Source organism: Ranitomeya variabilis, chromosome 6 (genome assembly GCF_051348905.1).
Source record: "Ranitomeya variabilis isolate aRanVar5 chromosome 6, aRanVar5.hap1, whole genome shotgun sequence".
NCBI lineage: Eukaryota > Metazoa > Chordata > Amphibia > Anura > Dendrobatidae > Ranitomeya > Ranitomeya variabilis.
Window position 1 is genome coordinate 142,482,683 of NC_135237.1, and position 14,116 is coordinate 142,496,798.

Consider the following 14,116-nt stretch of genomic DNA (forward strand, 5'->3'; position numbering starts at 1 on the left):
TCTGCCAAGCTCCACTTACTCTCTATCACAGGAGCTCCATTCACTTCATTAACCCCTTCCCGACCTTTGACGCCACGTAGGCGTCATTAAAGTCGGTGCGAATCCGACCCATGACGCCTATGTGGCGTCATGGAATGATCGCGTCCCTGCAGATCGGGTGAAAGGGTTAACTCCTATTTCACCCGATCTGCAGGGAGAGGGGGAGTTGTACTTCAGCCCAGGGGGGGTGGCTTTGCCCCCACGTGGCTACGATCGCTCTGATTGGCTGTTGAAAGTGAAACAGCCAATCGGAGCAATTTGCAATATTTCACCTATGAAAATGGTGAAATATTGCAATCCAGCCATGGCCGATGCTGCAATAGCATCTGCCATGGCTGGAAATCATATTCTGCCCCCCCCCCCCCCCCCCGATCTCCTCCTCAGTCCTCCGTTCTGTCCGGTACCCCCCTCCGTCCCCCTGTCCGCTCCCCCATGCTCCTGTCTGCTCCCCCCGTCCTCCGACCCACCCCCCCACCACCCCCTCATACTTACCGAGCCTCCCGAAGTCGGTCCGTCTTCTCCCTGGGCGCCGCCATCTTCCAAAATGGCGGGCGCATGCGCAGTGCGCCCGCCGAATCTGCTGGCCGGCAGATTTGTTCCATGTACATTTTGAGCACTGTGATAAACTTATCACAGTGATCAAAATAAAAAAAATAGTAAATGACCCCCCCCTTTATCACCCCCATAGGTAGGGACAATAATAAAATAAAGAAAATATTTTTTTTTACCACTAGGGTTAGAACTAGGGTTAGGGGTAGGGTTAGGGTTAGAACTAGGGTTAGCGTTAGAATTAGGCTATGTGCACACGGTGCGGATTTGGCTGCGGATCCGCAGCGGATTGGCCGCTGTGGATTCGTAGCAGTGTTCCATCAGGTTTACAGTACCATGTAAACCTATGGAAAACCAAATCCACTGTTCCCATGGTGCGGAAAATACCGCGCGGAAATGCTGCGCTGTATTTTCCGCAGCATGTCAATTCTTTGTGCGGATTTCGCAGCGTTTTACAGCTGTTCCTCAATAGGAATCCGCAGGTGAAATCCGCATAAAAAACACTGGAAATCCGCAGTAAATCCGCAGGTAAAACCTTGTGCCTTTTACCTGCGGATTTTTCAAAAATGGTGCGGAAAAATCTTACACGAATCCGCAACGTGGGCACATAGCCTTAGGGTTAGGCTTGGAATTAGAGTTAGGGTTGGAAATAGGATTAAGAATAGGCTTGTGGTTAGGGTTAGGGGTGTGTTGGGGTTAAAGTTGTGCTTAGGGTTGGGGTTAGGGTTGGGATTAGGGTTAGGGATTAGGGGTAGGGTTGTGGTTAGGGGTGTGTTGGGGTTGGGTTGGGATTAGGGTTAGGGGTGTGTTGGGGTTAGGGTTGGGATTAGGGGTGTGTTGGGGTTAGTGTTGTAGTTAGAATTGAGGGGTTTCCACTGTTTAGGCACATCAGGGGTCTCCAAACGCAACGTGGCGCCACCATTGATTCCAGCCAATCTTGCGTTCAAAAAGTCAAATGGTGCTCCCTCCCTTCCGAGCCCCGACGTGTGCCCAAACAGTGGTTTACCCCCACATATGGGGTACCAGCATACTCAGGACAAACTGGGAAACAATAATTGGGGTCCAATTTCTCCTGTTACCCTTGCAAAAATAAAACATTGCTTGCTAAAACATAATTTTAGAGGAATGAAAAATGATTTTTTATTTTCACGGCTCTGCGCTGTAAACTTCTGTGAAGCACTTGGGGGTTCAAAGTGCTCACCAAATATCTAGATAAGTTCCTTGGGGGGTCTAGTTTCCAAAATGGGGTCACTTGTGGGGGTTTCTACTGTTTAGGCACATCAGGGGCTCTGCAAATGGAATGTGACGCACGCAGACCACTCCACCAAAGCCTGCATTTCAAAACGTCACTACCTCCCTTCCGAGCCCCGACTTGTGCCCAAACAGTGGTTTACCCCCACATATGGGGTATCAGTGTACTCGGAGAAACTGGGCAACAACTATTGGGGTCCAATTTCTCCCGTTACCCTTGTGAAAATAAAAAATTGCTTGCTAAAACATCATTTTTGAGGAAAGAAAAATGATTTTTTATTTTCACGGCTCTGCGCTGTAAACTTCTGTGAAGCACTTGGGGGTTCAAAGTGCTCACCAAATATCTAGATAAGTTCCTTGGGGGGTCTAGTTTCCAAAATGGGGTCACTTGTGGGGGAGCTCCAATGTTTAGGCACACAGGGGCTCTCCAAACGCGACATGGTGTCTGCTAATGATTGGAGCTAATCTTCCATTCATAAAGCCAAATGGCGCTCCTTCCCTTCCGAGCCTTACCATGTGCCCAAACAGTGGTGTACCCCCACATGTGAGGTATCGGTGTACTCAGGAGAAATTGCCCAACAAATTTTAGGATCCATTTTATCCTGTTGCCCATGTGAAAATGAAAAAATTGAGGCTAAAATAATTTTTTTGTGAAAAAAAAGTACTTTTTCATTTTTACGGATCAATTTGTGAAGCACCTGGGGGTTTAAAGTGCTCACTATGCTTCTAGATAAGTTCCTTGGGGGTCTAGTTTCCAAAATGGGGTCACTTGTGGGGGAGCTCCAATGTTTAGGCACACGGGGGCTCTCCAAACGCGACATGGTGTCCGCTAAAGATTGGAGCCAATTTTTCATTCAAAAAGTCAAATGGCGCTCCTTCCCTTCCGAGCCCTGCCGTGCGCCCAAACAGTGGTTTACCCCCACATATGAGGTATCAGCGTACTCAGGACAAATTGGACAACAACGTCCGTGGTCCAGTTTCTCCTTTTACCCTTGGGAAAATAATAAAATTGTTGCTAAAAGATCATTTTTGTGACTAAAAAGTTAAATGTTCATTTTTTACTTCCATGTTGCTTCTGCTGCTGTGAAACACCTGAAGGATTAATAAACTTCTTGAATGTGGTTTTGAGCACTTTGAGGGGTGCAGTTTTTAGAATGGTGTCACTTTTGGGTATTTTCAGCCATATAGAACCCTCAAAATGACTTCAAATGTGAGGTGGTCCCTAAAAAAAATGGTTTTGCAAATTTTGTTGTAAAAATGAGAAATCACTGGTCAAATTTTAACCCTTATAACTTCCTAGCAAAAAAAAAAAAATTGTTTCCAACATTGTGCTGATGTAAAGTAGACATGTGGGAAACGTTATTTATTAACTATTTTGCGTCACATAACTCTCTGGTTTAACAGAATAAAAATTCAAAATGTGAAAATTGCAAAATTTTCAAAATTTTCGCCAAATGTCCGTTTTTTTCACAAATACACTCAGAAATTATGGACCTAAATTTACCACTAACATGAAGCCCAATATGTCACAAAAAAACAGTCTCAGAATCGCTAGGATCCGTTGAAGCGTTCCTGAGTTATTACATCATAAAGGGACACTGGTCAGAATTGCAAAAAACGGCAAGGTCATTAAGGCCAAAATAGGCTGGGTCATGAAGGGGTTAAGCTGCATTCCCAGCCTGCAGAGAGAGGTGACACCTGACACCTCTCTCTGCCATACAATGTATCTCTCCCCTCCCTCCACAATGCCTGGCCATTCACTGCAGACCTGGAGCTCCTTCTTATCTTACTGAGGGATGAGTCACAGACAGCTCTGCACAGACAATGCTGCTCCATACATAAACACCACATAAACTAACTGTGCTTCTGATGCAGTAACTGCTGGTGATAGCAGATCACAGGTCAGTCACACACAAAATGGCTCTGCCCTGTGATGCTGCTCTTCATTCTGCCCCAGGGATACTAGACCACCCAAAAGGGGAGGGAAATGCTGATATCAGCAGTTACTGCCCAGATTTTCCAGCTAACAGTAAAGCTGGTAAGTCTCACTATAGCTGCTTGAGGTCTAAAATGGAAAATGCTCCCCCTAGTGGTCAACATATATATTTGTAAGAAAATCTAATATATAAAGCTGAATGTGTGTGTGTGTGTATGTATGTATGTATGTATGTCCGGGATTGGCATCTGAACCGTAGCAGCTACAGCCACAAAATTTTGCACAGTCACAGGTCTGGACCCCGAGAGCGTCATAGGCTATGTTGTGAGGTGAAATTTTAACCCCGCGCTTTCCAATTCACCAAACAATTTTGCCCCTATCTACATAATGGGGAAAAAGTGAAAGGAAAAGTGTTGGAGGCGTCGCAGCTACAGGCACAAAATTTTGCACAGTCACACGTCTGGACCCTGAGAGCGTCAAAGCTATATTGTGAGGTGAAATTTTAACCCCGCGCTTTCCAAGTCACCAAACAATTTTGCCCCTATCTACATAATGGGGAAAAAATGAAAGGAAAAGTGTTGGAGGCAAATTAACAGCTGCCAGATGTGAACAAGGGGGACTTAAAGAATGACAGCGATGGCACCAAAGAGTATATACTGTACAGTTGCTAAGGTGGGGCCCCAACATGGGATAATCACACCACCACGGGGATATGAACACACACACAAAATGCGCCACACACTACCACGTGCTCGAACACATATACCACCCTCAGTGCACATTTCACCACACATACACCAACCTCGCCACATAAAAGTAGAAACACAAAAGTCGCCGCTCAAAACTCGCCACGCGCAAAACTCTCCACATGCAAAACTCGCCACACGTGCAAAACTCGCCACACGCAAAACTTGCACACGCAGAAAAATTGCCACACGCAGAAAAATTGCCACATGCACAAAAGTTGCAACACATGCAAAAGTTGCCTCACACAAAACTTGCACATACTCAAAAGGCACCACACATAAAACTCGCCACGCGCAAAACTCGCCATGCGCAAAACTTGCTGCACACAACTTGCTACACTAACCTGTCACATGCAACTCGACACACAAAAAGTTGCTACACGCATGTCGCCACACAAAACTCATCTCACAAAAGTCCCTACATGCATGTCGCCACACGCAACTCAACACACACAACTTGACACACGAAACTCGCCCTAAAACACACACAAGTCTGGTATCCTTCAAAAATAAAAATCTGATTAATAAGCAGACAAACTACAAGAGCAACAAATGTACCATATAGGAATCCGGCAGCTGTCAGTCACATGACCAGTCTATTATGTGTATGTGTGAGCTAATATATACTGCCAGGGGGTGGGCTTACTGTTGGCTGGGGATTTATCAGGCTGCCATTTTAGCTTACAAATACTGAGGTAAAAATACTGACCAAATAACGTGTGAACGAGGGCTAATACAGGAGGAGATGGCATACAGCTATATACTATATACAGGAGATGACACACAGGTATATACTATTTACAGGGGAGATGACACACAGGTATATACTATATACAGGAGGAGATGACACACAGATATATACTATATACAGGAGAGATGACACACAGGTATATACTATATAGAGGAGGAGATGACATACAGGTACATACTACATACAGGAGGAGATGACATACAGGTATATACTATATACAGGAGGAGATGACACACAGGTATATACTATATACAGGAGCAGATTACCTACAGGTATATAGTATATACAGGAGGAGATGACACAGGTATATGCTATGTATAGGAGGAGATGACATACAGGTATATACTATATACAGGAGATGACACACAGATATATACTATATATAGGTGAGATGACACACAGGTATATACTATATACAGGAGATTACATACAGGTATATCTAATATATAAAGCTGAATGTGTGTATGTATGTATGTGTGTATGTCCGGGATTGGCATCTGTACCGTCGCAGCTACAGCCACAAAATTTTGCACAGTCACACGTCTGGACCCCGAGAGCGTCATAGGCTATGTTGTGAGGTGAAATTTTAACCCCGCGCGTTCCAATTCACCAAACAATTTTGCTCCTATCTACATAATGGGGAAAAAGTGAAGGGAAAAGTGTTGGAGGAAAATTGACAGCTGCCAGATGTGAACAATGAGGACTTAAAGAATGAGAGCGATGGCGACAAAGAGTATATACCGTACAGTTGCTAAGGTGGGGCCCCGACATGGGATACTCACCACACACGGGGATATGAACACAAACACAAAATGCGCCACACACTACCACGTGCTTGAACACATATACCACCCTCAGCACACATTTCACCACACACACACACCAACCTCGCCACATAAAAGTCGAAACACAAAAGTCACCACTCAAAACTCGCTACATGCAAAACTCGCCATATGCAAAACTAGGCTCACGCAAAACTCGCCACACGTGCAAAACTCACCTCATGGAAAACTCACCTCATGCAAAACTTGCACACACAGAAAAATTGCCACATGTACAAAAGTTGCACCACATGCAAAAGTTGCCTCACACAAAACTTGCACATACTCAAAATGCACCACACATAAAACTCGCCACGCGCAAAACTCGCCATGCACAAATCTTGCTGCACACAACTTGCTACACTAACCTGTCACATGCAACTCAACACACAAAATGTTGCTACACGCATGTCGCCACACAAAACTCATCTCACAAAAGTCGCTACATGCATGTCGCCACACGCAACTCAACACACACAACTTGACACATAAAACTCGCCCTAAAACACACACAAGTCTGGTATTGTCCTTCAAAAATAAAAATCTGATTAATAAGCAAACTACAAGAGCAACAAATGTACCATATAGGAAATACGGCAGCTGTCAGTCACATGACCTGTCTATTATGTGTATGTGTGAGCTAATATATACTGCCAGGGGGGAGGGCTTCCTGTTGGCTGGGGATTTATCAGGCTGCCAATAGCAACCAATCACAGCTCAGCTTCTATTTTGCTACAGTTAATTAACCTGAGCTCTGATTGGTTAATATAGGCAACAAAGACATTCTCAGTATAACAAAGCTAATATATGTTGTGAAATGCTTCTATTTGCTTAGTTTTTGCCTTTTAATAATTACATTTCTATCTATTTGTTTTGTGGTTTTTGTGTGCAGAATAAATTTTTGTTAACACATTCTATTTTGCTAACAGCAGTCATTAACCCGGGCGAAGCCGGGTAGTACAGCTAGTATATAATATTTTTCATATAGAAATGTTTGCAAACAGTGCAAACATTGCATGAATACATTTTATTTACTATTTTAAGCTTAATTTCACAAAAAAACAAACTACAAGAAAACTGGTGGCACCTTCCCTTTAAGGGCACAGTAAAACTGCTATGGTTTAAAAATGAGCTGAATGGTTGCTTCTTTTGTTTGTTTTTTTTCTTTGCTATATGGCCAATTTTCATATCATCCATATTGTATTACAAATTGCCAAGGTTTCAATTGACAAGAAGAAAGATTACCGTGCCTATACTTGCGCCAATAGTTATACTGAACGAACGCCTACTCTTTTCAGTTGTCATAAAGCACACTCATTCTCCTGCACTAAACTGACAGATACAAGAAGAAAGTGCTCGTCTCGAAAGTGGCCTTCCCAAGGAAAGTTTAAGAAATAATAAAAATACAATTGCTGGGAGCCTAAAACAAATTCAACACATTATTTCTATTCATCTAGTTTGTTAAACTGGCGATTTGCCATCTGAAGTGACCACTTACAGGAAATATTGGATAAAAGAGTTTAGAAGAAAAGTGAAATAATGAAAAGCGCTCTCGGCAAGCTCAGCGGACATTCATCTTAACCGTATTTACTACAATCCAGTGCACCGCTATAGAGGCACCTCGTAAACTGAAGCCTGCATTCAACGCATTAACAATGATCTTTCCAGAAGGCGAGCTTCTCGGCAAGAACTGGTCTAGCCAGAAAATTAACCAACAACATGGGAAATACAAGGAACGGGACAATGAAAGCAACATCAGATTGCAAAGAAGAGAAATAAGACGAAAACATCATCGCTAACGTAGTAACGGGACGGACAGATAAGGGAGCATTACTCAGGAGCCTGAATAGGATTTATTAGAGATACAGAAACTCTGAAGAAGCTATTCCACTGCCAACATCATGTCAAGCACAGGAGAGGGAAGAAGACGTTATTAGTGCTTGATGTTTCAGGCCAGCAGCTTCCGCGTTGGGACTTCATCTCGTGACTGTGCTTCCTGCTCTGTTATCGGTCACCTTCAGATACCGTGAAGACATGGCAGTGATCCGAACACAGAACAGCACCAGTACTCTATATGGACACTGACAGGGAGAGGGAATTGGACATTTATAAAGTAGCTTGTGCCGGAGTTTGGCATATATGGGCCAAACATGTCAATACAAATAAATGACTCCGGGTAATATTCCAGCTAGGGAAAAAAAATCGGAAGCAGTAAATGTTCTGCATATTTTGTTACAATTCATAAAGCTATTAACAAAGATATTACGGATGTGCCATACAGAAATGAGATCGAAGGGCCTATCAACAGGAAAGGTCATAAATGTCCGACACATGTGGGGTTCACTTCTGCTAACCAGCAACTGTTCTGAGGGTCTCCTGACCCATCTGATGAGAAGGCTGCCAGCCACCGAATTCAGACAAGGAAGGACAGGCAGGCGGACACGTCAGATGAGAGTCCAGAGATTCCTGAATATACAGTATATATATATATATATATATATATATATATATATATATATATATATATATATATATATATATATATATATATATATATATATATATATATATATACACACACACACAGTGATGGTGGGTATGTTTGTGTTAATTTTCTCTCTTTTTATTTTATATTTGGCATTGTATTAATTACAAAGATGTCCAGCAGTGGACCATTCCTTTAAGGCCTCATTCAGACATCAATGTTCCACATGCGTATACTATCCATCCATGTTCTCCACAGATATAACATGTACCCATTAGTTTATAGGGCTGTTCACATGTCCGTTTTTACAGGCAGCTCAGAAGTGCCAATATAAGTCTATGGGTCCGTGAGAAACACATATAACACATGGATAGCATTAATGCACCATTTGTATGCTGTATATATTTAACATTGCAAAGGATAGGAAATAACAGATAACGACACACGCCAGCACAGTAAATCCTAAACTGAGCCCAGAAGGTCAGGAAACTTGTGCAGCTCCTGTCCACGGCCAGAGAGCACTAACCTGGGTCAGAGTTGGAAGAAGCGATCACTCATCTCTGAAAATACCCACTACTTATTTGTCACTTGATGCTATGTGCACACGTTGCGGATTCGTGTGCGGATTTTTCCGCACCGCTTTTTAAAAAATCTGCAGGTAAAACGCACTGCATTTTATCTGCGGATTATTACCGCGGATTTCCAGCATTTTTTGTGCGGAGTTCACCTGCGGATTCCTATACAGGAACAGGTGTAAAACGCTGCGGAATCCGCACAAAGAATTGACACGCTGCGGAAAATACAATGCAGCGTTTCTACGCGGTATTTTCTGCATCATGGGCACTAAGGATTTGGTTTTCCATAGGTTTACATGGTACTGTAAACCCGATGGAAAACTGCTGCGAATCCGCAGCGGCCAATCCGCAGGCCAATCCGCAACGTGTGCACATACCCTTAATGGTCTATGCTCATATAGTCTCTGCTTATTTGGTCCTACAGCAACAACTTCATGCCATCTTTCATGTGACTGCTGCAGCCAATCACTGATCATGCAGGTGATGTTTGCAGGTAGCTGCAGTACCCAAAAATTATCAACACTCTGCATTTATTATTCCGTAATGAAGGGAGACAGCAGCAGCCAGGCTCGAGCATCCAATAATAATCCAAGGTGTCTTTAGTACCCAAAAATTATCAATGTTCTGTACTGGTGAGGACATAATAAAGTGACAGCAGCAGCTTGGCACCAGCATCCAATAATAATCCAAGGCGTCTTCGGTGCCTAAACATTATCAACGTTCTGCATTGGGGATGACATCATAAAGTGACAGCAGCAGCGTACCGACCCGAGTATAGATCTGGGTCTTCGTCACGCCAATACAATAATGCACAGCCCTCCTACTTTAAACCCTTTTAACCAATCAAATCATCTGTACATGACCACCAACAGATACAATTCTACAAACGAACATGCCAGCTTCATCTGAGTGCAGGTCCTTGTACACTAGGTGATACACATGTGCATCCAAACTCCTCGCCCCGTGTAATTCTCTGAAGGTCAGAATGGAATATAACCTATTATTTCTGATAGAGTTTCAGACTCACCTTAGCAGTCCTATATTAGAATATGTTGGAAAGGTTTCAGGGTGACCTTACTAAAACTATAATATTTCATACCAGCAAAGCCCAGACACATACAGAGTACGCTTTAATCAATAGGAAGACCATAGCACAATAAGTATTCATGTAGTAACTAATGCAAGTAACTTTTCAAACTATAAAAAGGCTAGAAGCTCCACGGACACTCTCATAAGTGGATTAGAAATAAAAGAAAAAAAGATGAGCGGCACGCTAAAAAGCAACATTCATGATCTTATAGCTCACCCGGGCAAATGCAAAGAAATGAGCAAGCCTCCTTTAGCCCCGGCTGTCCGAGCAGAATGCTCCCAATGAGGCGGCTGGGCCGGACCACCCTTGCATGTGACCTTGAATGTCAGGCGTGTGTGGGAGTAGCTCAGCAGATTTCTCAGAGAGCGGCTCCGCTCATTGGGACTCCTTCCACAGCTTTCTCTGAGCATCTATAAATAGAGTAAAGTGAGAGGGACAGAACGGTGCTGAACACGGCCGGCAGCCATGGAGGCTCATGGATCAGGCACATCCAGCTTTATACAATAGTCTAGAACGATTATTAAAGGTGCGCCAAGCTGAAGATCAAAGAGAAGTGTCATGGACGCCATGACGAGCGGCTGAGGATGATGCGCTACATCCCCTTGATGTCTGCAGGAGTTTCACAACTGGATCTCGGCACCTACGGAATGATATTTCACAAGCCTGCCCCTGCCCATCATTACTGTAACCCAGCACAGCATCAGAGATCATCTCATATATCTAAGTTATAGAATCTGACAAAGTAAAGGCTTCTATGTTATTAGGGTAGGTTTCCACGTTCAGGATTTGCTGCGATTTTGAGCATCAATGTTACAGCATAGTGGATGGGATTTCTAGACATTCCATGTCCACCTATGTGCACCTGCGGATCACCCGCAGAGACTAACATGTGGAACGTCTTTCAGATCCGCAGCATGTCAATTTCTCTTGTGGATTTGCCCTATAGACTTGTAGTAATGAGGAAAATCCGCATGTGTAAAATACGTCAATGCGTGTCTAATTTGCATAATAGGTGCGGACATTCTGCAGCGTCAAAACCGCAGCAGATCCTGAACGTGGGAATGTGCCCTTAGTATTTGTTCTCCAGCTGCATTTTTGCAGCTTTTTTTTTTCCGGCTCAAAAAAAAAAAAAAATCGTTTTAAAGTTCCAACAAAGTAAATGAGATTTCTGAAATCTCCTTCATACGCGGCTTATTTTTTCTTTCCTTTTTCAATTATGTATGTCAAAAGTGAAAATAAACATGCAACAAGGAACACATCAAAACAAGCGTATTTTACACAGGGTTTTTCCTGTCGAAAAATCTGCTGCAAATACTCATCATGTGCAGACAGCCTAAGGCCAGGTTCACATTGCATTAACAGCAGCTCGTTCAACACATGCGTTAATGGGCTGCTGTTAACGCAAGTGCAGATATGTCGTTGCGCTAGTGCACATAGGTGCTCTATCTGCGCTAGTAGTGACGGACCCGGAAACGCTGCAGCCCGCATCTCAGGGTCTGTCACTCAATGACGGCACATCGCCAGCGCACGCCCACAATGGGCGTGCGCTAGCGATGTGTCCGACATTGGACTAAATGGTGGCGTTAACGGACTGCGTTACACCGCGTTATGCCACGGTGTAACGTAGTCTGTCTAACGGACGCCAAAAACGTAATGTGAACCCAGCCTTATGTAGTCGTTTGGATAAAAATGGAAAATACAACATTGTATTGTAAATAAAAACAAAAACAACAAAAGTAACAAAACCGTTATTTATTGTATTCCTTGAACAAGACTATGAAGTATTCTATAAACTTCAAATACTTACAGGACCAGGTGATATTTAGCTGTTCACGGCCTGATCTGCTGCCAAGACTCACCTGAAAAACACGAATATGGATGCCCATTAGTGATAATAATGACAGATAAAAAATATGATTCACTAATGCAAACCACTGAAGCAATATCAATACCTAGACCATGCATGGCGTAGTTTTCAGCTGCAGATCTGGCCGCAGTTTTGCAGCAAGTTCAGAATGTATTACATGTAGATTCACATGGATTTCACTCCTATACAATGAATGGGTGAAATTTGGGGCATTTTGCCAACATATTCAGTATGATGTGGAGCGCTACTATTTCAAAACTTCATCCCTATGTATTGTACTGTAACTGTCAGGGCAGAGACCGCGTCACAAATCGCCAGCAATTACACAATATGTACATGGCACTTTGATTGACAGCTCCCTCTGCAGCACATCTGTCAGAGTCCCGGGCTGCACTCACAGCTGCCACACACTGTGTACTGAGCAATGACTGGAGCGTCTCTGGGCACATCTGTGGCAGCTCTTCATCTTCTCCTGGTAGACGTGCTTTTAGTAACTTGGTAGGACAACGCTGTAATGCTATTCCCCTGCACATTTACACTAGATTTGGAAGTTTGGGGACACGACAGGTTCATTTTAAATGACTGGTGAATGCATCCTCGTCATGCTTCCGAGATTCTAGCAGAATTAAACGTTAAGGTCATTTATGCCCTTGGAGAAATTGAGCGGAGAATTGGATCACAAACTTTTGCCATGAGCAATAACAGGAGTAGGTCTTAGAATGGTTGACTGTGAAATAATATATATAAAAAAATATATATACTTGGTCAGACTACGCAGTATTTTGAGGGACTGCAATCAGGAAATCATTAACAGGAATATTTATACACACACATATATATACATACAGAGGACCTCTAATAATAAGTCACGATGAATCACAAAGCTAATATGTGCTCGTTTTGTCACTAAGCTGGCCATAGGATTACAAGATTGTAGTGCAGCACTTTCAGCAGTATTACAATAGTGTCACGTCCCCATGGAAAACCTGGAGTTTGACGGTCACGTTGGGTAATGAAACACAGGTCTTCTTTAGAGATGCTGTAATTTATGTCCTATTTTAAATGGATTCAGCTTCATGTGGTGCCGAGAGGGTAAAGGATTCTTTCCATGCTTGCTGAGACCATACAGCCTGGTTCTTCTCAGGTGCAATTGCTAATCATTTACATCCTCTATATATACTGGCTCTGGGCTGTTAGTTGGGCTGCCGGTGAAATATTTGTCTTCCTATTCTATGTGCTAAAGCTAAGCTGTTGAAGTGGAGTTGTAGTAGTAGTGATTTATAGTTTGCTGTAGTATGTGTGCGTTTATCTCCTGCTCCCTATTCCCATTTTGTCTATTCCTCCCTGTCCCTATTCTCCTACCTATTGTTGGTTTGTGCTTTTTGTATAATAGTGGTTCTCTGTTATCCCTGTTTTGGGACAGATTAAGGTTTAACAGGAGCAAGTTCGGAGACCTGGGCCTCTCTACCTTCAAGAGTACCCCTGGGACATGGATAGTTAGGGTTCCAGGTACAGTTGGACTATACATCTCAGGGTATTCATTAACAGATACACCAAAATAAATAATCAAAGATGAAAATAATAAGCTGAAGAGGAACTTAGAGATCCCAATTATTAAAAATCATTATGCTCCTTGGTAAACCCTTTCAAAATGCATCAGGTCATCCGCCAGAGAGCTCTCCTGCAAGGGCCACGGAAGAGAAAGCATAGTATTACATGGCAGCTACTTAAATAAATGCCCAGCTTCAATTGTAAGGCCGTAGCCCTTCTTTTCGTTAGAACATTCGTATGTCATAAGGCATATGTAATCCGAGTGCAGTCCGATGTTTTCCACAGATGGACTCAATAACTTACACTGCCAAGTGCGATCCGAATATTAGCTCAAACTCAGACCCGCAGTGACCTGTTCCTCGGACTGGCTCAGTCCAAGAAAAAAAACAGACATGTGTTTCGCCCATAGAATAACATCGATCTGAGTGCAATCTGATGTTTTGTTGGAGCCAAAT

At 43.1% G+C, this 14,116-nt stretch overlaps 1 protein-coding gene across 3 annotated transcripts in view; it reads right to left on the reverse strand.

The window, feature by feature from the left end:
• Positions 1-14,116, reverse strand: part of TRAK1 (trafficking kinesin protein 1) — a 234,936-nt gene that overhangs the window by 186,901 nt on the left and 33,919 nt on the right. For 2 of the 3 annotated variants that reach the window (XM_077269083.1, XM_077269080.1), the window contains exon 2: positions 12,051-12,102. The gene's annotated coding sequence lies outside the window, so the exon portion shown is untranslated. Of the gene's footprint in view, positions 1-10,459; positions 10,654-12,050; positions 12,103-14,116 lie in introns of all 3 variants that reach the window. The other variant, XM_077269075.1, reaches the window with a different exon arrangement.